This window comes from Cyanistes caeruleus, chromosome 5, assembly GCF_971803275.1.
Source record: "Cyanistes caeruleus chromosome 5, bCyaCae1.hap1.1, whole genome shotgun sequence".
NCBI lineage: Eukaryota > Metazoa > Chordata > Aves > Passeriformes > Paridae > Cyanistes > Cyanistes caeruleus.
Window position 1 is genome coordinate 54860161 of NC_141705.1, and position 24864 is coordinate 54885024.

General features: G+C 44.0%; 1 protein-coding gene across 42 annotated transcripts in view; it reads right to left on the reverse strand.

The window, feature by feature from the left end:
* The window catches only part of ADGRL3 (adhesion G protein-coupled receptor L3), a 487487-nt gene extending 463160 nt beyond the window's left edge, over positions 1-24327 (reverse strand). For 26 of the 42 annotated variants that reach the window (XM_086888938.1, XM_086888937.1, XM_086888933.1 and 23 more), the window contains exon 1: positions 22887-23437. The gene's annotated coding sequence lies outside the window, so the exon portion shown is untranslated. Of the gene's footprint in view, positions 1-22886; positions 23691-24189 lie in introns of those variants that run through there. The other 16 variants (XM_086888923.1, XM_086888898.1, XM_086888916.1 and 13 more) reach the window with 7 other exon arrangements.
* Between the last annotated feature and the right edge of the window lie 537 nt (positions 24328-24864).

The window sequence follows — 24864 nt, forward strand, 5'->3', positions numbered from 1 at the left end:
ATCATGGTACAGGTGCTCCACAGACAAAGCTGCTCTGCTCAGAGTTAGGATTATCAGAACCAGTAGTCAAACTACTCCAATTTCCAAGGAAATCAGAAGAAAATGGAGGTTTTCAAGAGATGGAGAGAAGGTGCAACCCAACGACATCCAACAACAGCAGTCTCCTACAGAGCAATCTTTTAAAAACTATGTTTACTAAGTGCTAGAAGGATGCCTATTGGTACAGAGGAATGGGAAGTCACCCCAAAACAAACAAAAAATTACCTTGTCTTAGTGGGGCAGTATTCCTGCAACCCTCCAAAATAAAGAAACAATTCCAGTAAAGGAAAAAGCCACGTGCAGCTTCCAAAACAGCATTGGGCAAGCAACAAAATAAGATTTTTCACTCATTTAGCATGCTACTACTCAAAATATATTTAAAATAGGCAGCATTTATTTTGCTGGAGCTCAATAGGAAAAAAAAAAAAAAAAAAGAGCTCTTCAAATTTTTTATGCTAGTTAATATTTTTATTTATAAGGAAACCACAAATCAAGTTTACCACATTTTTAACAATGTTAATATGAAAATGCTCTTTTGATATAAGATGCCAAGGTCTCCTCCCTTCTCTCACCTTCTCAGCTACATGCCCTGAAATTGACATCTTATCTGTACTTTAAAATTTCCACTCTGGTGAAGTCTTACACTGTAATATATCCTTAGCTAATAATACACTGCAGCCAGTTATAAATTAATCACGTTGATAAAAGGTCTAACAAAGTTACCAGTATCATTCTGTAATGCACAAGCAATATTACTAAGTCTTATTTGAATAGAATAGGCAACTCAATCAAGAAAAAATGTGACAGAGACTTCCAAATGCAAAAGAATCTTAAATCATTAATGAAACTAAAAATTTAATGTATGCAAATTAAATTATATATGCATATTTCAATGGGCTAAAAGTTTATGTGCATACTTTACTTTGGAATCTGCCTTGTGATATGATTAGTAAGAAATGGTGACAATTCAGATTTTTTACTACTTGGGACTGTAAAATGTTCATGTAATTTATGTTCACCTAAAAAGGTACAAAACCCCATCAATTAAAGCCAGGCTGCAGATGGTATAAATAGACTGCAACCCCACTGAAGGTGCTATAAGCACTGTCTCAATACATCATTTGAGGTTCAGGTCTCACTAGTTTCCACTTGTAAAAAGCAAACAAAACCTGAGGTTATGAAAAACCAGGCACCAGCCTGCACAGAATTCAAAGAAAATAATTTGAGACCTCTCCTCCTCTGGTAATCAAATTCAGCAGCAGGCTCAAAAGTTACCAGGGCATGGCATAGAGGACACTGACCTGTACAACCATTAAATAAGCTTCCTCTCCTGGCAAATCGCTTTTTAAAGGCAGGAAGGGAATATGTGATAAAATATTAATCTTATTGATTGTGCTCTAAGGAAAAAAAGGTTAGAATCTGATTGTAGAGGATGTGACAGCTTGCGGCTACTAAACATCTCTTCAAAATTACTATGCTGGATTTCTCCCCTTTTTGGTAAAGCAGGCCAAAAAAACATTCCCCTAATTAAATGTCAAATTTTTTTGACTTCTGAAATCAACCCAGTATTTCCAGCTATAAGCCATTTACTAGGAAGACATAAAAATCCAGGCAGGCAATGGGCCCTTCAGTTAACATTTTTACCCCCAAGCACAGAAAATTATATTGATAAAAATACACACATTTATGTTACCGCAGTGAAAAGCGTCCATTGGAGCCCAAGGCAGCAAACAAGAAGCAAGATGTCATTTTCCAGTTTGAGGTAAATTTACTAATTTAATACTAACTCCTCTTTTTATCTTGCTTTTTCTTTTTTCCTTTTTTTTTTTTTTCTCCCAACAGATTACAATACTCCCAAAGAAGAAATCACAGCAGAGGAGAAGTTCTGAGGCAGATGTTCCCAATGTGTGGCACCACACCCAGCTAACACAGAAATGGTACCCATGGAGCCAAAACTGAGCAACTTCATCAGGTGCACCAGCAACTTCTGCCAAGGTGATGGACCCTCTTCATCTGGTTTGGTCCAAATCTGGTTTGAGGCTCAAACCCAGCAAAGCCAATACTCAGCTACAAGGGAAGATTTAAGCCCTATTAATGCATCTGTGTAAGCGCTTTGCTGAATTAAGTCTCTGCCCGTTTACACCTCTTCCTGTTATCATTTCTCCCTGGGCTATCACTAAATCACATAGCATCTAATGACCTAATTAAAACATTTCTTAACACTCACAGCATTTTTGATGCCAGCTTTCAACACAACTAATGGCAAATGAAGGTTAATAACTGGTAATTATCATACCCCTTTTAAGATTTTGTTTTTAAACAAAGGAGTGAAAATATAAAAATAAATTACTGCAAGAAAAGAGCAAGCAAACATGCCATTCCTGAACACTGTTAAACACTATTCACAATAACAGTAGTTGTAGCTATAAAAGGCAAATATTAAAAATATTCAAGGCATTCAAGCAGGATGAATCTTAGACACTGAACATTCTCAGAATTTCAGCTTTTAAAAAGCCACCTGTAGAAAAAGCTATCTAAATAGCTTACTGATATAGAAATCAAAACTGCTATCTTGCCAAGATACAACCTACTGAAGTGCAGCTACTGAAGTTACTGCTTCCTGTAACTTTTCATTGTTCTGTAAACAAACTGCTTCTTTGCTACACCATCTTTCATATACATTATTCCAACCAATCCCCATGGCCCGTTTTTACTAACAGAACTTCAAATTTACATGCTTTAAAAAACAAACAAACAAAATACAATCTTTAAAGACACAATAATAAAAACCTCCCATCTAACATGACACTACAGGAGCTTGAGCAGCTTCATGAACAGTTTATATTAACAGCTGCTGTAAAACCAGTGGGAACACAAGCCCACATTAAAATAATACTTGAGGTTTTCACAACAAGAGACGAGGAGATTTGCAGAAATACAAAATAGTATTCAGAAAAAAAGCCAGTGCTTGGACTTATCTATTCAAGTGTGTCCTTCAGTAGGAAAGGCTGCTCATAATGCAACACCTCAATGCCATTCAGGCTCAATCAATTCTTAGAGAGGCAGATGCTAAGTTGCACTGAGCAGAGCCTCTAGTGTATAACAAACTCTAACCAGAAACACAGCTTTCTCCAGTAAAAAGATTTGTTCAGAGCTCAGATTCAATATTAGGAAAATCACAACAAATAAGATTCAACTAAAATTTTCTTAAGTATCATGTTTAAATCCATTGAACCCTGGCTCTGTCAGCAAGTGTTGGAAGAGTAACAGAGATTTTGAAATCAGACTTAAGAACTTTACAGATCTATACCCTTCAAACAGCTCCAAGGTTCTTTTAAAAATGATAATTAATTTTATTCAAGATGAATGCATGTGTCTTTGTGACCTCAAGAAAATTTTGAGGTTTGTGCACTTCGCTTGGCCACTGGAGTTAGGGTACAATGCTGACAAAGATGTGATGCACTGGTAAATCCCCAGCAACTGGAGCAAAATAACAGGACTATGCTGTAAACAGATACAAACGCTTCATAAAAAACTCATGAAACACACACATAGGTTCAGAAGACTATGGAAGGCATGAATGCACTTCATAATCAGCGACTTGAGGCAAAAGGACCAGGATCATGGGCTACAAAGTAACCTTGAACAAAACCTTCCCAATCCCCTGAATCAGAATTGTTCATTTCCAGCTAAAGTGGCTAAAACTTTTAAGCAATACTATCCTTTCTCTTTTTTCCTTTTTTTGAGGTAATGAGTCATACAAAATCATTCATTGAATCTAACTCCATATTGCTTTCCTCCTATTTTTTAATTAGATCTGACAATTATTATCATAAAGCGCAAATTATTTTTAAGCTACGCTGAAGTAAACACTCAGCAACATCTGCTTTGTTTTCACTGTTCATTAAAACTTATTCAGAAGACCACAAGTTTGAAATGCTCCATCACTAGTTGTCATTCTGTACTTAAATAGTTCAGTCAGCTCTCCTCTGTTTAGAAAAAGCAACATACACCATTTTCCATCAAGACTGAAGAAAGAAGAAATCCTCCCTTAGTCCTCTAAAGAGGGCAAAATCATCCAATGGCACCACAGGAATTTACCAGCTGCTAAAAAACAAAAATACAAAAAGATCAGCCACCAGTGTGAGACTGCTACAGTACACTCCTAAAATCCCCATCCTCATCCAGTTCAAAAGTCAGGGCTGCTTAAGGATTCAGTCACCTGCTTAAAAAATTAAAACCAACAGTGTGGAGAAGAAACCAGCACCAAGTAATTAGGAACAGGGTGAGTGAATTTAGCGCTACGAATCTGCAATATTGATGGATTCAGCCATGCACCATGCATATATAACTTTGCTTTGGAGATGCAAAATGCAGTTTGCTCTCACACCTCTCATTCTCCGAAGTTCTGCACAAATTTTAAAATGAATTTGCATGATGCTGAGGTTTTATTCTGTTAGTTTTCACTGGAGTATTTTAGAAACAGCAGGAAGAAAGACAACACAACACACCTTGCTAGGGCAAGTTACCATACATACACGAACACACACGTATCTAGAGAATCACAGTCATCAAAGCTGGAAAAGACCTTTAAGACTAAGTCCAAGCATCTACCCAGCACCGCCACTGTAACCCCTAAACCACTAAATCATCACCCAGCACCAGATCCAGACACCTCCTGAACACCTGCCAGTGGATCCCATCAGGGCCCACAGACTTGTGAGTACTAATCGGCACAGCAGGCCACTAATCATTTCTCATGGATTATGGGGACTTCACTCTTCTCCCCATCACCAACTTCCAGCTCTGAGAGCTGGGTATCCTGAGGACAGCTGGCCCTGATATTCAGGATTAGGGCAAAGAAGGCATTAAATACACATGCATGTGCATGTATGTAGACATTCCTACTCACAAATCCACATATATGTGTAATACACATATATGCAATGCTCAGTGCTCCCTAGGGCAGGAGACTTAACCAACACACTGGGGACAGACCTTCAGATCACCTAAGACTGGAAATAGGAAGGCTGAGAGAGACTCCAACCCCACAGGGCAAATATCACACACATTTTTAGCAGCTCTGCACTGTCCCACAGCTTGTGCTACTCCTATGAAGCCACAAAAAATTAGTTGTGAACCAGCCAGGAAGCTGATCCCAGGTGAAAACAGCTTAGCAAGATTACAAATTCAACAGAGATTTTAAAATTAGAGTTTCATTTCCCAGCTTGGTTGCCCATACAGCCACAGAAACAGATGGGAAATGAAGAGGGTTGATTTGGGGGTGGAGGGGAAGCAGTCAAAACTTGCACTGGAACATCTGTCTAAACTGCAATTCTCAGGGAATCAAGAAAGAAGGATAGAAAAAAAATTTTTGTTTTTTTTTTCTTGAGTCCTGAAGAGACTAGCAGGATCTACAAATACCTTATTCATTGGACAGAGCTTGGTTAGATAAATCATTAATTTGCCTGGAACCAGGAGCTTAGGGCTGCATTCTGGGAAGCTTCTCTCTCACCAACTGGCTCAGCATCCCAGGGCACCTGGGCCTTCCCACATGAGTCAAGGCAGACACATCTCCCAGCATATCTGCCTTTTCACCACCTTCACAGACTTTTATGTTTGCAGTCCTTGAAAGAAAAAGGAAGAGTAAAGGTGTAATTGCTCAGGTCTGCAGGTCCCTGTTCTTGAGGAGAAATAGTCATGGAGGTACCAAAGCCCAGGCTGGGAGTGCCACTCATAACATACAGGACTGCACAGGAACCAAAAGGAGGAATCATTCATATGCCACCAGGCTTGCATTTACTTTTGTGATATTTAAGGTACATGTCTTACACCAACTGAAGTGAGAGCTCCTTCTGTGCACAAGCTCTGTGAAGATCAGGGGCCATTTCAATTCCTCTCCATGCACTTCCTGATGGATCAGCTTTGCTGTGCCAGGTACCAGCTTATCACGCAGGTTCACATTTGAATTGGAAATGCACTGCAAGCCAAGGAGAGTAATTTCCTGGGGTGGGATTCACCTCCTCCATCTTAAGGTATCTGCAATGTAAATGTCTCTATCTGAGTTTGGCACCTTAGGCTCCCTTTACAGTCAGCGAAGAGAAATAATCTTTTTAGGATGCAATTCATCTGACATATTTTAAAGGTCTACATGGGAAGGAAAGGAATCATGTCTCCAAAGTGCCTGCCTCTTTCCATTAGACAGAGGGTCAGTTTAAATGATTAGCTTGCATACAGAGATCTCAGTTGGACCAGATAAACAAAACCTACCTCATCTTTCTGCTTTTAAAAAACAAAACTAAACCAAGAAAATATATTCACAAAAACCAATGAAAAATCCCAAACAAACAAAAACAAACCCATGCAAAAGTCACCCCCAAAAAAATCCCCAAAATCAAAACAAAAGACCACAAAAGCTAGACACACTAATCCCATGGCAAAAGCAGGATGCAGAATAAAACAAAATTATAAAAATACCAATTAGCTATTCAAACAAGCGGGAACAATGCCCTCTCACTGTCCACCACACTTCAGCACTGCAGTAAAAGCTCACTAATGAGCCAGTTAACCACACCAGACTTATTCACTGCCTACAGCAGTGACCAGCTGACCGACCACCAAACCTGTACCAGTGGATGCTCCCCAGCTGCAGTTCAGCCCAAATCAGTGTCTGGGCAGATACCATGAGAGCAAGGCAGGCTGCTCACTGGGATGTTTTTCTAGATACTTGACCAGCTCAAATAATTTTATTCAGTACGAGAAAAAGGCAAAGCTGCAAGAGTGCCATACTTATCAAAAAGCAGCCAGCAAGAAATTTAGGGCCAAGGTTAGTTGTAAGGAAAAGCTAAGCACTGGTCATTGTAAAAATACACACAGGCAGGATCCAAGCACCAACCACTATTTCTGCATAAAGTAGTAATTAATTAAATAAATAAATAAATAAAATTGTATCTTTATTCCTTTTATATCTTAAGTGTACCAGGTATTATTTCTGGAACAGCAGCAACTTCTAAGGTATCTCCAAAATTCACAGGCTTTGGCACATTGTCATTTTGGTGAAGTTGCTGTATATATGCAACTTCCCACTGGAGTGTTCAAATACCATATTTAATCAGTGACACACTTATAGCTGTCCAAAGAGAAAAGACAACAAACTATAGAGGTCAGCATAGGGACTGAAGGAAGTTCAGCAGATGAATCCCAGGGCACGAGGGGATTACACCCTGTCACACCTGTACCACTGAACTCAATATTTCTGCTGTCTGGTCCTGCAAGCAACAGTCCTACCAATCAGAACATTATAATATGCATACAGTACATAAAAGGTGCATAATAACCTCCAAGTTGTCAGGTATCAGTCAAATAAAGTGACGAGACATTGTACTTTTAAAAGGAACTTTAATTTCCCCCATATTTTAGCAATATTGTGAGTCACCACTAGATTACTTTTCAAATGTGTCTCCCCACTGAATGAAGCAGATATTTACAAGCCTCTTCAAGCTGATTCACCCTTTAGTTTTCCAGGCAACCTCTTACATGACTAATGTGCAGGAAAATTCAAGTCCACAACATTCAGCTCTCAATTAGAGGCTAATTTTAATTAGCTACAAACACTATATCCAGGCTGTATGAGCAGCAACTGGCCTGAATCAACATAGAGTTTTTGAAGAAAACAAACAAAGCAAGCCCACACAAGAAAATCTCATCTGGCCTTCATCCAAGCATGCAACCTAAGGGACATTTCCATATCACTCCGAAGATTTCAGTGTATTGGCCAAAGCCAAATTACTATGGGAAAGACAGCTTCTTTTTAGTTTAAAAACTGAAACTGTTTCTTTACCATACCCTTACCTGACAAGAACAGTATAGAAACAAGAACAATAAAATCATACCAATAGGAAAAACCAGGAAATACGTTTTTTATTGGTCTGATATCCTAAAATGTAAAAATGAACTCTGATCAGCAAGGTGGTGGGAGAAATTAAAAAGGAAGGAGTAAAAAGAAAGGCCCTATCCATCCTTTCATAATCTCTTCACTGCACCCAGAAAACAGAGGCAACCACAACGCTGTCTGCTCATCCTCCTCCATCAGCACAGAAATGCCGATACCATTTTTGCCACGATGTGACACCAGCACCTAAAGCTGAACACCAAAGGACAAACATTGCAAGGCTACATCAAGATTTCACAACATGATTTATTTGTGGCTCCCAGCAGGTCTTCCCAGATGATGAAGTGTCTTGCCAGAGCTGAAATCTCGATACTGAGACCACAGACCTGCATTAAACAAAGCATTGCGCCTGCTATTATTTTTATCTATCCTGTTCATGAACAATGTCCTCTTGATTAATTTAAATAATTGCTCCGTGTTATAATAGCATCAGTAGATACACATTGATCATCTTTACATACTCTGGATGCCTGACATAATGAGTATGGAAATGAAAGTGGAGAAACTAAAGAAAATGGAGTCGGCATCCAGCTAGGAAAATGCTGGAACAGCCAGGAATCAGCCCCTGCTTAGCTGGAAGGGAAGACACTTGTTGGGACACAAAAGGATCCTCCTTTCGTCCTCAATCAACAGAAAATTAGCAAGAAGGCTGGAAACTCAACATAATTACACACAGTGACCTTTGAACCTTATTACTGCATACACACAGGTTTAACTGTAGGGCTGTCATTAGTCCCTTACTCCTGAACACAAATTAGCCATGTTAGGCAAAATTAGGCAAAAATTCAACAGGAGTAGAAAGCAAGAAATGTCGCCAAGTGCAATAATTAGCATGCACTGCAGCTGGACCCCTTGTACTGCTTCCAACATGGGCACTATCCCCTTCTCATAGGCTTTGTAACATCTGGCAAAGGGGGTTCCCTTGAGCTCTAAGGAGGAACTTTCCCTTCCTTGTGGCATTTGCCTAGCATTGTTTTTTGCCACTGAGAGTGCCAGCACATCTGAGACCTTCAGCCTCAAAGTCCTCAGATTCTGCACAGGTGACTTCCAGACAGGGAGAAGGGACTATGAAATACCTCCTGCTCCCATGCACCTTTGCCAAGGGCCACCATATCTCTCTGGATGGAAGCATCACTGGTGCTCTCACAATGTGCACCTACCCAACTAGCACACCCAGTACATGTGGCAAGCAACTTTTACTTTCATTTTAAAAAATAGCTTAGCTTTAGGAACAACAAAATGCTAGTAAAGAATGCCACCTCCCTTTTTTAAACAGCCACACAAGAAATTTATCGGGGTGGATTTTTTGACTCATTTTCAAGTCCCACTGAAAGTTCAAAATTAGGGGAAATGCCATAACTCTGCAGCACTTACATTAAAAACAGAACAAAAATTTTAGGTATTACAACAAGATGTCATTCCCAAGTTAGAAACAAATTATCTGACTCAGCAAGGAAGTCTATCAGGAACAAATACATATGGAGTTACTTGAACCAAGTCAGTTCTATGGAAAAGCAGATGTCAAGTAGACTTCAGTCCAGTGAATTTTCCACCTTCCTTTTCCTGTCTGACTTGTAGCATAAGGAGAACATAATGGGGCCATTACTTTTCCAGCAGGCTCTGCTTTCATACATAGATTTCATCTCCATAGAGGAACATTTTTGAATGTTTGGGGTTTTTTTTAAGGCTGGATTATACCCTAGCTTCCATGTCGGGACCCAGATGAAACAAGGCCTGTCTGAGCACCTGACTGAATTCCAACCAGAGCCAAGAACACCTGTCATCCTTTGTGCAACCAGTAAAATGGTTATAAACCCAGCTCTCCTTGCCCTTACCTTTCCTTTGTCCACCACCATCCCAGGATGATGACTTCATGGCAGGCAGTTTCACCAGCCTCAGCACCAAGCCAGCCCTGGGGACACCATCTAGGATGCTCAAAAAGGATCATGTTTGCTGCCCTTTGACCCGTGGCTCTGGGCTTGCAGTCTCTGCTAAAAAGACAACTCATATCCAGTTGCAGATGTATGAAAGAGCCCCTTAAAATATGATGGTCAGCTAGATTCTTACGTGCCATATTCCTCCTCAGTGTACCATATACACAAATCACCTGGCAAGGAGAAATTTTCCCTGAAGCTCAGGAAAATATCATGGCAAAATATGTGGGGCTGAGGCACACATGAATTTCTGTACTCCACACACAGCCTCACAAATCTGCATTTGGCATCCAGTGGGATTAGCACAATTATAAATTATTAGAAAGTCCTGAGAGCTGTCAGGACAGGAAAAACAATGCCCTTAACTAAAGACCAGGGAAGGTGAGCAGCTGGAGCATCAAACACTGGATGCCTCCTGTAAGTTGGCACCTCAAGATATCATTAAGGCATGGAGCTCACATCTTCTCTCAACTCCTGTAAGAAAAGGTTTTGGGTTTACCTCTAGAAGGAGAAATCACTTAAACACCATCTAATCTGATATAAAGACAGCTGCTGTACAATGCAGGGAAGCAGTGGGGCAGATGGGGATTGATCGAAACACAGTTCTGCAGCAGAGGAATTCTGGGGCTCCTTTCCTTTAAAACTGGAATTCCCCCTTCTTTTGCAGGGAAAGACTAAGTAAGTCACTCAGAAAACTCACACATCTATCCTTCAAAGACCACTACAGCCCATTACTGAAAAAGAAAGTTTAAAATAATATACTTCCAGGTACTCATGTTCTCAGCTTCATATTGCATAAAGCAAGTCATGTAGTTTTGTGACAGCACTTGAAAAACCTGACCAGTCCACATATTCAATGAATTTTTGTCCCTGTGACTTGTACAGAAAACTATAATGTTGGAAAAACAGATACATATCACTGTATGTCCAATAATGTTTCAAAACTGGAAGCTCCTGTGGAATGTTTTTTTCCCTGGTGAAGGGCTCCACAGTAGCAGTGCCAAATATAACAGCACTGTTTTGGTTTAACCTGTCATGGTTTTGGTTAAACTGTCATGGTTTAACCTCAGCTGGCAACCAAGCCCCACACAGCTGCTTGCTCACGCCCCACAACAGAACAGGGAAGAGAATCACACTAAAAATGAGAACACTCATGGGTTGAGGTCAGGGCAGTTTAATAGGTAAAACAAAAGCTGGGCAGGGAAGCAAAGCAAAACAAGGAATTTATTCACCACTTCCCATGGGCAGACAGGTGTTCAGCCATATCCCAGGTAAGCAGGGCTCCATCACATACAGTAGTTACTTGGGAAGACAAAAAGCCACCACTCCAAATGTCTTCCGCTTCCTTCATCTTCCCCCAGCTCTAAATGCTGAGCATGATGCCATCTGGGATGAAACATCCCTTGGGTCAGCTGGGATCAGCTGTCCTGGCTGTGCTCCCCTCCCAGCTCCTTGTGCACCCACAGCCTCCTCGCTGGTGGGATGGGGTGAGAGGGAGAAGAGGCCTTGATGCTGTGCAAGAGCTGCTCAGCAGTGACCAAAATTCACCTGAATTACTGACATGGTTTCCAGCACAAATCCCAAACACAGCACCTTAACAACTACTGTGAAAAAATTAACTCAGCCAAAACCAGCGCACTGATGATAAAAGCAAGTAAGACAAGAATATTTACCCACATTCCACATTTTCTCCTTGTTGGGCACAATACAAGAGGTTAAACATCCTCTGGTGAAGCCTCTGTTCATCTCACTAATATGGAACTATCATAAAACATAGGACTGCTTAAAGGCATCAGCACTGATAATGGGAGTCAACTGTCATCAATTACATTAGCACTGACCACAGGAGTAAAATCCCTGTTTGGGGCCTTGCGCTTGTGGGTTTTGATTGTTTTTCCCTCTACAAAATTTAAGCATCTAAAAGCTCTAGCTAAAGGATAAGATTATTGATACAGAGATAGATATATATGTGCATCACTTGATATGCCAAACCATATGCCAACAGGGAAGCCCTGAAGCGTGTAAATCTTGATCTGAAAATAATTCTCGGCTGAATCTGCAACGTATGATAATTTCCCTACATCCTATTCTCACACCTGTGCTCTTGTGTTATCTTCTCCCCCCAATCACATTGCAAAACCCTACACCAAAAAAATAAGAAGCCCAACCCCCAGAACACATTGCACAGCTGTCTCACTGTCACATCTATTATTCAAGAAAGGTCTCATTGAATAAATGTCTGTTCAGAGGCTCTAAACAAATTTCATTTCTGAACACCACTGTCTGCAGCCCAGCAGGCCATTTCACCAAGATAAGATCACACATTTAATCAAACGCTTCAAAAAAGAAATACACACCGAGTTTGCTTAATAACGTCAAATAATAAAAGTGCAGCACTGGAAGCATACTAATTTTTAGTGCTCTTTCTTCTTTGAGGGTTGTCTCAATAGTCAAGGTCAACCGTACATGGGATTTCTTCTAATTAGGGCTTCTGGTAATGGCTAGACCTGCTTTCTCTCACCACTTAGCCACAGTTTTCCCTAAAATGAAGACATCTCTCTTTCATTTTAAATTAAATCACTGCAGCATCCCACCCAAGTGCAATAGACAAAACTGCATAACTCTGCTAATTCAATAAAGGACATAAATGAAAGAAACAAAAACCACATCTTTGTGGTCAACAAGCAGTCATCCACACAAACGTCTATGGTATAAAAGGAAAAGTGATTTACAGAAAAAAGAAAAAAAGCCAAAACGTGATTATCTGCTTGATGTTTAACTATAGCTCCTACTGCTGTACAGCACAGACCTATTTTGAGATAGAAATTGGGAGTGGACTTGGCACCCCTAGACCAAAATACACTTTTCCTTTACTACTATTTATTGTAGTAGTAAGAGGAACCAGCTCAAAAATCCAGCATTATGTTATTACTGCTGCAAAATACATCTGTTACTACAGATCAGACTTAAATGGTATTCTTCACTAACTTGTCTATTACTCTGTTTATTAATAATTACTTATTTATGCATTTAAGTAATCAACTTTACCACAATGATGACTGCTGAAATAGGCTTTGCCCCCAAATTGCATGAGCTGGGGATAACCGTGGACTCTTGCTGTGCTCAAGCCTGCAAGCTTGAAAAGGGTCAAACAAAAGCTGGCATCCTCACCCTTGCAGCCTGGCTCATAGGTTATGCTGGGCTGCCCTTTGCTTGCTTGGGATGAGGGAGCAACCAAGCATAAAGGCATTGGAGAAGACAACCTCCCATCTGCTGCTGCCAAATCTTAAGACAAACAGTGAGGCAGCTCTGAGATATATTCCACACCATACCCCATTTTCCCTGTCAAAAACATCCCTGCAGACACTGTGGAGGTCCAGATTCTCCCCTTGAACAGGAAAACTGCAGCTTAGTTTATGCTGGCATAAACAACTGCTTGAGTCTATTGGCAAACATCTTCCTACATGTTTCAAACATGCTGAATTTCACCCAAGGTCTCAGCGTCACTGCAAACTCAGGGCTGCTCAGTTGGGAATATTGACACATGCTCAGTGATGTATGCCTGTATTTCTCACCAAAACAAGGATACTTATATAGGTATCATTCCCTTGTTGCAGTGGATATTGTCTACCTCGACTTCAGCAAGGCAAGAGAGACACCATCTCTCTCATCATCCTCACAGACAAGCTCAGCAAATGTGGAAAGGAGGAGGGGACAGTGAGGTGGATTGAGAACTGGCTGCAGCATGGGTCTCAGAGGGTCATAATCACTGCACAGGGTTCATTTGGAGGCCTGTCACTGGGCTGTCCCCCACGGTTCAACACCAGGCCAGGTTAATCAGTGACAAAGGCACAGAAGCCTCCTCAGCAAGTTCACTGATGACACAAGGCTGGGAGGAGAAGACAGTTCCCCAGAGAGATGCACAGCCCTTCAGCAGAAATCATCTGAAATTCAGCAAAGGCAAATGCTGGATCCTGCACCTGCGGAAGAACAACCCCAGGCACCAGCACAGATGGGGGACTGACCTGCTGGAGAGCAACTCTATGGAGAAGGACCTGGAGATCCTGGTGGGCAACAAGCCATCCATGAGCCTGCTGTGGCCAAGGAAGGCTGCTGGTGTCATAGGGTGCCCTAGGAAGAGCACTGACAGGTCAAGAGAGGTGATCCTGCCCCTCTGCTCAGCCTTTGTAAGGCCTCACCTGGAACGCTGTGTCCAGTTCTGGGCTCGTCAGGACTAGAGGCATGGAGCTCCTGGAGTGAGTCCAGTGGAGACCAAGAAGGATGATGAGGGGCCTAGAGCATTAAGGGACTGGAGCAATCATGGAAGAAATTCTTTACTGAATGGTGGTGAGGCACAGGTTGCCCAGAGAGCCTGTGGATGTCCAGGCAAGGAGTGTTCAAAGCCAGACTGGATGAGGCATTGACCAACTGGGTGCAGTTGGGAGCCATCCCTGCCCATGGCAGGGGTTTGGAACAATCTTTAAGGGCCCTTCGAACCCAAACCATTCCACGATTCCATGATTCTGCTTCTCCTACTGAGATATAAGAAACAGGCTAAGAGAGCTGGGCTTGTTCAGTCTCAAAGAGATGACTGAGAAGGGATCTCATCAATGTCTGTGGGTATCTGAAGGGAGGTGTCAAGAGGATGGAGCCAGGCTGTTCTCAGCAGTGACAAGCAAAAGGACAAGGGGCAATGAGCAGAAACTGAGGCACAGGAAGTTCCACCTGAACACGAGGAAGAACTTTTTTTACTGTGTGGGTGACCAAGCACTGGAACAGACTGCCCAAAAAGGATTGTGAGTCTCCCTGACTGGAGCACTTCAAGGACAGTCTGGATGCGCACCCGTGCAATGTGCTCTATCTAGGATGATCCTGTATCAGTAGGAAAGTTGCATCAGATGACCCAGTGTGGTCACTTCCAACTTCATCCATCTTGTGATTGCGTGATTTCAGCCTCCCTTTGGAATGTCAGTGATGCTGTACAGAACAAGGCTCCCCACTCCTGCAACTGAAAGGCCTTGCAGCACAGACTTTAGAAAGACTCATTGCAAATTGGTGACCTACTTAAGGAGATCTAAAGTGCATTATGATTGTAATTGTGGATCCCTTGTCAGAAGGTCACAAGTTATCCTTCTATGCAGTGTAATTGCTGTATTTCAAATACCTATCAGAAAGAATTTTACTAAAGGAGGTATATGTCATTTTAGAGCTATACCAAAAATAAAGCAGTGATTGTAACATTACTGTCCTCTAAAAAAAAAAAACAACAAAAAAACCCCAAAAAAACACAGACATTCCACACACCTGCATCCATTAAAGATAATCCAAAATGACATTTTCTTGAAGAAGTCTGTGCTGTGGGAATTGCAAGTGCAGTAGTCACATCATAATTTCCCTCGGAAGGAAGTGGGATATATACATAAAATTTTCAAACTATTACAGCCTGTGATTGCAATATCCAAAATCCAAGGGAATGACATTTTAGATTACATACACAGTTCCAACAAGCCTTAGCTGAGACACAATGTTGAATATAGAAATCTGAGTTGTGGAAACAAGAACGGCTATTCTCTGGATACTCCAGCTAAGCCATCTCCTACAGGATTACAGGCCAGCACTGTGTACCTCCAGACAGATGTCACATAAAAAAATCATTCAAATATATAAATGTCAAATTACAAATGTAATTCATAATTTTTTTGTAAATGCGGGGAAAAAAAGGAGACAAAAAAAACCCAAACAAACCCAAACCAAAAATGCAAAAGAATGCAGCAACAGAAGTGGTAAGGATTCACATTACACAGCACATATGGGTAAAAAAACCACAACATACATCTTGCTGAAACAAAAACACCCAAACAACAAAAACCTGTGCCCTTTGAAGTGAGTGGTGGGAATCTGCACCATTCCAAAATCACAACGTTTCAGTCAGTAACACATGCATGCAAAGGCAAAGCAAAAGAAAGGGAGCTAACATGATCCCTGAAATTCTCAACTGTCTCCATAAGTGAAATGTATTCAAAAAGACAGTTACAAAGGGTGCTATATTTTTTTCTTTCCTCCAGCAGTCTTTGTAACAGAAAAAAATAAAAATAAATAAAATAAAATAAAATTGGGAGGAGAGAGGGAAGGTAAAAAAAAAGATAAAAAAATCCAGAGAGCTATTGAAAATCTCCTTACAGGGTCAGCTGTCACTGGAATGCATTTGAGTATTCAAGGTAGCCACCCATGCAGAACATCAAAAACTGGGCTTGGGTCCCTCCCCTATTCTCATGGGCTTAAGCCAAGGCTTGGTTTGGGACACTGAAGAGCAAGGCAGGGCAGTGCCTCTGCAGGGCTTGTAAACAGGGACCCATCGATCAAACAGAACAGGGATGCTGCTTCTGCTCAGGGCCTCCCTTGTCTCCTGGTGCCCTCCAACACAACACACAGGCTTTAGCACTAAAGAAACAGTTAATAGCTCAGCAGCTCCCAGTGCTGGGCTCTTCTGAGCTAAACTCCCCATCTAACCTAGGCCTGCACAAAGTCAGGCAGCATACTTGTAACTAGCTTACTCCTTGCTTGAAGGAAAATGTTGACATCCCCAAGTACACTGCAAACAGCACTTCTGCAACACCGTGAAGCTTCTCTTTCTCACTGTGAGGGCAATGAAAAAAAAATCTCATTAAGGCAGGCTTGGGATCAGCAACTTCAGAATGGAAAAAGCCTGCTACAACAAATAAGCAAGGACCAGCACTGACTCTGATAAAACATGTGGTTGCTCAACACATCTGAAAATGTGGCTGTTCTATTTTGGTGCTGGACTATTAACCAAGCAACTCAGGTAAAATTTTAAAACTGCAGGCCCATGCACAAGTTATTGTCCATTACTGCACCTACCAAAAAACAACCAGAAAATAAACAGGGAGAGTCTTTCCTGCCAAACAGCCAAACAACTCCATGCATCGGCACCATCACTTCACAAATAAAACCTATATATGCACACACACAGAATACACATGTGGGTACGTTATGTTTTGGGTATAGGTGCAATTCTAAACCTAAAGCCAAAATTCTTTTTCACTTCCCCGAGTTTTGACAAAAAAAAAAAAAAAAAAATCAGAACTCTGTCTGTTCTCCAAATCATGGTATATATATGTTTATATATGTGCCTGCACATAATAAACAGATGCTCTAAGACTGCATTAGTTAGAATGTTCCTATTCCCTGACCTTTTAAACAGTGTTCATTGATGCAGTGCCCTCACCTCTGTAAGTAGATTCTTGGTTCCTGAAGAATGGGAAAGGGACTTACTGTAAAAACTCATATCTGTGGTATGCAGTGACTCTTACAAACTAATTACTTGCCACTGGTGTAACACCAAGAGTCTTATCCAAAGGGGCCAGATTTAGACTAGACCTCCTTTCAGAAAAGTGCTGTGCAACACTGGCACCTTTGAGCACAACTTTGCACTAGGGCAATTCACGGCTACATTTTAAGCACCACTTTTACAAAAGCACCAAGAGTCCTATTTCACTTCATTTTGACTTTGCATTGCTGTAAGTAAACACTCACGTTAGTCCTTTGTATTTATGACACTTTGCTCTAAGTTTTAGAAACGCATAGCTCCATTCCAAAGTTCAAAATCAATGACCTTACCTGATATAAATCAATGCAACTGCAATCAAATCAGTAGAGCTCTCACAATTAATAGTAGCAAAGCTATAATCCAAACTACTCAAAACACTGTGCATAATATTTCAGAGCTGTTCCCTGACAGGTACCCACCGTAATGAATCGGAGTTGTGCTACAGGCCTCTAAAGCATTAGGTTTGTAGCCACTGAAATAATTCCTGTGTAATTACTCACATGTTGACTAACGTGCTTTAAAAAAATAATTTTCAAAAATCCTGGCAGAGTGAGCACCAATGGAACCTGTAAAGGTTTATTACTCTAAGGCATTTAAACAAAATCTACAACTTCATATTGCCTAACTGGGACAGCTGCCAAACTCCTCTTTGCTTTCTTCAGAATGGTGTCTATTTCATGACCCTTGAAACTGAAAGCTGTCAAGCCTCAAATAAAAGTGTCTTGATTTTAATTTTGGACTGTTTTCACAAACACATTTTAGAAGTGTACACAGATTTCTACTCTTCCTCTGTGTTCACTGCTTTGTTCGGCCTGAAATGCCACCTCTGGCAAAGATGTTACAAAACAATTACTAGAAACTTGATGCTAAAGCAGGAAATATCATTTCTGAAAAGATACCACATCTGAGATTCTGGAGCTTCTCTTCAGAAGATACCACATGTGAGGTTCTTGAGCATCTTCCCCTCACAGGGAAGCCAACACAAGTGCCCCATTGACTACAGAGGGAGCTCCCATCACAGATGCAGCAGTACCTCCCTCGGATGGGAGTGGGCCTGAAGAAGTAGAGATGAGAAGTTCAAAAAAAGGGAGAAAAAAAAAAACCACTCAGCCAGAGGAAAACAGAGGTTTCAGGCAGGCTGATAAAACCCCACACTGACCATCACTTAGTAAGTAAAACTGTGGTCCAGAACACTATTAAAATGAAGATTTCATTGCCTGAAAAGGCTACCTTGCTATAGTTACAGATGCATAGTGCAATGACTGGTAACAACATCTGCCTTACAGGCAAAATCAGAAGGCTGTCTGAAAAGACTGCTGAAGTAAAAGCTGTAGTGTCAAGGTGTCCAGGAATTTCAGACTGCACTGTAGAGATTATCTAGTGAGGAACGTAAAGCAAGCATTACACTGCAAACCTGGAGGCCAAAACCAGGCAATGAGATAACGTCCTAGACAGAATCACATCACAGATTTGAGTAGGAGGTGGTTTCCTTGCCATTAAAGTAGGCAAGAATTAAAAGTAGATGCTTAAAAGCAAAGTTCTCCTTCTACTTCATCAGCCTGCTCTGGGAGCTTCCACTGCCAGCAGGCACTAGGATGAGAGCAGGGAGTGCTGGAGCATCTCAACACCTACAGAAACAGGACATATTCACATGCAACCCAGGCAGGGATTAAGGAGCCCGACATTAAGTGCTGGTGGGGATCATGATGAACATTTAGCAAGGCAGGCATGACCCCAGGAGATGAGGCAGTCAGAGGCCAGCATGTCACACTGCCTTACTGGGACAGGTACATTCCTACAAATACACCAGGGCATACTGAACTCCTGCAAATGACAACTTCTAGCTCTCCATCCTGCAACTGAAAGCGCTGCCTAAAGACATAGCAGAGATTAAAGTGCAGATGCACACTCAGAATTTGGCATCATGGTGCATTTTTCATATTCCCATCCCAGCAGGACAGCACCTATTTATTGAATGAAAGAAGGATCAGCAGGGAAGAAATGGGTATCCATAAACATCTCCCCAGAATGTCAATGCTCACTAGTACATCCTACCCCAGTAAGTACCCCATCACAAGGGGCAGACAAAACCTTTATTTTTCAGGGCTGTCCTGATATTCCAGTATTGCCCTCAGCATCCCTTCAATATTGTGATATCTATCTCTCAGATGATCACCACTCCAAAAAAATTAATTTTTGAGTTGTTCTTACAAACCTCTTGTGATGTGCAAGAAATCTCTAGGGAACAAAAATTTTTATCAAAACCACTCCAACCGCAGCATTTGGCTGTTTCCACAACCACCAAGTAACATAATTACAACAGAAAAAAAAAAAAAAGGAACATATTTAAAGCATAGAAATCCTTGTGCCTAACCTCCATGCTTTAGCTTTTCCTTGATCCATTCTTGCTCCCTGAATTCCATCCCTTTCATCAATCTTTAACCCATCCTTTATACTGTGACACACATTAAATTGCTTCCAAGTCAATCTACACCAGTCCCAACACTATTAGTATTAAAATTATTAATAAATCACACATTCCTAGGACTTCTCCATTTACAAAGGCTTCCCTCCCCCGTGTGCATGAATAAATTGTGTTGATGATGCATCCACTCATGCTCTGAATGTGAAAACCCTGATGGCAGCATCAGGCCCTCCAGCTGAGCGCTGCCAAAAGCTAAAGGTCACGTATATTCCTGTTCAGTCCTGGCTGATAATTCGCTCTACCTGCCTCTAGGTATTTCTTTCTTTATTTATTTTTCTAACAGCCCTGCAATGCTGGGCTGAGATGCCCAGCTCATCAGTCAGCTGCCTGGATGTGGACGCCTGCATTTTCACCTACAAACCTGCTTGCTTCCCTCCCAGCCAGCAAAGAGCACCGGCTTCATGTTTGCACCAGCAGGCACAGGGCAATTTGCTTTCTGTTTCAGGAGGAAAAAAGCCTTTTCTGCAATTAATGCTTGGATAGGCAAGCTGAGCACCTCTGCCACATCATCCCCGATGGGGAGGAAGGACGTGATCCCCATGGCATCTCAACCTGTGGGATGCACAGCCAAGCAAACAAAGGAGGGGGGTGGAGGGATGGACCCAGCAGGGCTCAGGGACAAATTCAAATATCCTAGGCTAAGACATAAACTCCTTCGTCTCTGGAGGGCACCAAGAAACTGAAACACCAGCTCCCGCTTTTGTCACAAAAACACATCACCGTGAGGACTCAGTAGCCTCAACTTAATAAATATCATTAAAATCTCACTGCCCCACAAAGCAGCACTCAATGTTTTCACTATCATCAATCTACACTGTCATTTATCTTGTCCTGGAATTCAATGAGAAACTAAACATACCTTCTCCTAACCACCCCAAGCAGAAAAAGGGAAAAATATATTAATTCAGTAATAGAAATTATATGGAACTCACAAGTCAAGACTAGCTTTATAAAAAAACTCAGTCCTTTTGGAAAGAAACACACCAAAGATATATATCCACTTTATTTTTTGCTAGCAGGTAACAAGACAACAGTCACTTTATAGTAAATCAAGGCTAAATAAGGAAAAAGTACCCTTAAAGTACTCTTAAAGAGCAGGAACAGGAGCAGCCTCAACCATAACAAGGGGGATTGACTCCTGTTCTCTCAGAGCAGTTTAATCTTTAGGAAAAAAATACAGCTTTACCATAGAGCCCTAACCTGAACTTTGTCACCCAACATTGGCATGGATCTAAACTGAGGACTGCAGACCTTTTGACAGCAGCCCATTTTAACCTGTAACACCTGGTTTACTCCCATGAAAAACTCCATGGAAGAATTTTTCCTAATGAATGCACAGTAGAAGCCTGTTCGTATTGCAAGCCCCTGGAAATGATGATAAATGAGCTCTACAAAGCACATGCTACTACTCAGTACCAAGCAGGCAGCATTGGCTGCGCTCTTAAGAGGAAGCATTCCACAATGAAAATGAAATTCATTTCTTTTCAACTCCATGGAAGATTTCTTTTTGGTCAGCTTCGAAAATTTTGATCCTACACTCTGGAATAATCAGTGCTGTATTACAGAGAGAAATTGCAGCCGGCAGGCTACCTCTCTGCCTTATATTAAGAAACAGATGGCATTTTTTGCCCTTTCCCTTGCATCTCAGGCTCCCTCTGAGCAGCTGGCTGCCTGGAACCAGAACTGTAAGAGTGGAAACGGCAATAACTCCTAAGGAGTGATCTAAACAGGAAAGTAAATACAATAGACATGGCTTGCTTTGGCTAAAACGATAATGAACTCTACAGTTGACAAGCAGAAACGATGCATTGTTGTTGGCCAAAATACGAGTTGTTTTAACTACAGCGGAGAAGAATCTCACGCCTATCAGTAAAAGGAGAGAAAAAGAGGCTCCTTTCCTACCTCATGCAAAACTACACATCTGCCTGTCCATAGGGGAAAGGGTAAGGAAAAAAACTCAACTAAATGTATTGGAGGTCAGCGTTACTTCCCTGGACAACTCCGGATGCAAGGCTGCTGATCAAACTCAGCCCTTGAAGGCAATCCCCCAAACACCCAGGGCACATCTCTGGGGTAGTGTTCTTCATTAGCACTACCGGGCACCAGCCGGAGGTAGGCTCCTTCAACTGGGAAACAGGGCTGCTCTCTGGCTGATGGCAGCGAGGAACCATCATACTTACAACTGTACTTGCAAGTTAGGCGGTCAAAAGATGACTGCATGCAAGGGGAACGCAAATAAATAATTAAGGGAGCAAATAAACAAAGGGTTAAAAAGAAAGAGGCATTAAAAATGCCATTTCCGTCGTTCAGCTGTACACATCGGCCCTTGCTCAAAAGAAACGCCGGTCCTGTACAGACAAGAGGCAGCAAACGCAGGCTGACAGGCAGGAGGTGGGGAGCTGTGCACATCCCTACCTACACCGTGCGTTTCGCTCTCCGGCTGCACGGGAAGGCGAAGCTCCTCGCGTCTACCTGTAACGCGGGGCTGCGGGGTTCACACCTCTGCCCTACCCCCTCACATCCACGCACAGCCAGCCCCCAGCACACACCCCCAGTTCGGCAACATACCCCCGGCTCGTACCCCCTGATATCCAGGAAAGCAATTGCTTCTCCAGGCACCCTTCAGCGATTAAACAGCAACGCAGATCCACGAAGGAATGGGCATGAAGACGGGGAAAGGGGGGAGAAGGAGGGAGATTGAGGGAACAGAATGAAACTCACGAATTCCTCAGTGTTAACACCACCAAAACCCCCGGTCCAACGTGGTGCCTTTCATAAAAAAAAACAAAAACCAAGAGAGGGCAAGAACAAAACCTACCAGGTCCCCTCCATCTCCTGACTGCCTTTGCCACCCTAGCTGCCCAGAGCCAAAGCAGGCTGGAGCTTCCCAGGTATTTCCGAAGAAGATGCACACCCCCTGTGCCTCCGCTGCCGCCCAGCATGCGGACCCAGAGGGATGCTCCGCGGTTACCTGGAGCATCCAGCCCCACGGAAGACAAGCTAGCCTTAGTACAGCATCACCCAGCCCCAGCGTGCGGCCAGCACCCTTCATTCAGCCCAAGGCGAGCGGGCAAGGGAGCAATGAGGGGCCGGCAAGGGCTGGGGAGCATCCATCGGCTGCTTACTTACCTTTAGTCACCTCCGGCTCCTGAGATGCGAGTCCCCATCAGATCCTCAACAACCTGCAGCAGGCAGCTGCTGCCACAATCCAGCCATTAAAACCAGGGGTGGGAGTAGCAAACAGACCTGGCCACAGTACCAAAGCCCCCAGCCAGGAGGAAAAGGGGGGCGGACAAGAAGCACGAAACGTCCCTCAAGCAAGGAAAAATTTGAAGAAAAAAAAAAAAAAAAAAAAAAAAGAAAAAAATAGAAAGAAGTAAAAGTCTTTCCTCTTCTGCCGTGTTCTTCAGCTACACAAGCTTCCTCCCGGAGGACGAGGGTGTGTGGGGATGGGGGAGGCGATTGCTCCCTCCTCTTCCCCGCCGTCGCCGACCCCTCTGGACGAAAGCCCCGCTCCGATTTACCTCCTCCAGGTGGGCAACTTCAGAGCAAGGTGATGTCTCCGGAGCCGGCACCTCCGGCCAGGCGATTCGGATGCGGCAGAGTCATTGCCTGCGCTGCTGCTGCCGCTGCTGCCGCCGCCGCCGCCGCTGCTGCTGCTGCTGGGGAAGAACAGCCGCTGCCGAAGAGACCACCAAAAAAAAAAAAAATAAAAAAGGAGAGAAATCTTCCACCATCCCCCTTTCTCTCTTTCCCCTCCAGCACCAGCCGCTCTTCGCATCCGCTCCCCTGCCCGCGGCCCCTCGCTCCGCCGGGGCTGGGGGACACAAAGGCGCCCGCGCAGAGGGAGGCGGGTGGTCCTCAGCCCCCCGCGCTCCGCAGACACCCTGGATCCTTCCTGCTCTTCCTCCTGCTCCCGCTGCGGAGACCGCCAGCCCCGGCGCGGGCGGGCGGGCGGGCGGAGGGGGCGGCTCCGCGGGCGCGGAGGGGGCGGCTGTGCGGGCGCGCCCCGCGCGGTGCTCAGCGGGCGCGGGGGGGCCGCATGGCCGCCCCGCCGGCTCGGCTCGGCTCGGCTCGGCTCGGCTCGGCTCGGCACGGCTCGGCTCGGCTCGGCTCGGCGCACACGCTCCGCACACGGGCAGCGCGCTCCGGGGCGGCGGGACCCGCGGCACCCGCGTCCACCGCAGGGCCGTCCGGGAGCGGGGAACGGGGCCCGGGGAGGAGGCGGCGGCGGGCGGCGCGGCGCTGCTGCCCTGCCCGGCGGCGGCCGCACGGAGCCGGGCGGGCGGCGAGCCGAGGGGCGGGGGAGCTCCGAGGGCCCGGATCTGGGTTGCGCGGACGCGGGCTCCACCTAGCAGCCGGCCGGCACCGCACCGCACCGCCACCGGCACCGGCACCGCCGCGCCCGCGCTGCCCCGCGGCCGGCCCTTACCCCGCAGCCTCTGCCACCAGCTGTCCGCAGCCCCCTCCCGAAGGGATCCCGCACCGCCCGCTCGGACACTCTGCCCGCCGCTCCCCTGCCCGCCAGCCAATCGCAGCCGCCACACAGGGCACGGACCTGCTCCACACTGGATCTCCCACGCCCCGATTGGTCGCTTGGAATTTTGTCCCCATCCAAGCAGCCAATTGCAGCCCGCCTTTGCGGCACCGATCCATCGCCTGTGTGGTTCTGTCTCCCCCGATTGGGTGCTCTGTCCACCGCTGCCCTCCCAGAAAGCAAATTGCAGCCTGTATTTCCAGCACAGACCCATTCCTCACTGGACTCCCCAGCTCACCATTGGCCTCTCAGCCTTGGTTGTCCACCACCCATCAGCCCATCAGTGCCCACCTCCTGGTCAGGGGTGGTCTCCCTGCTGCCCCGCACGCCGATGGGGCTCAGGGCAGCCTGGCATCAGCCGGGGCCAGCAAGACGCACTCTGTCCTTGCCCTGGCACCCCCAGCGGGTGGGAAACATGAATACCCTCGTCTCCTGAGAGTCAGGAACCTCCAGGAAAGAGGACAAGAAGCCTGCTTTTGTGTTAACGTTTGTAATCTTAAATGCTTACTTGGGACCTCCAGAAATAATGGTGCTTGTCTGGAACATGCTAAAGACTTTCCTTACAAACCA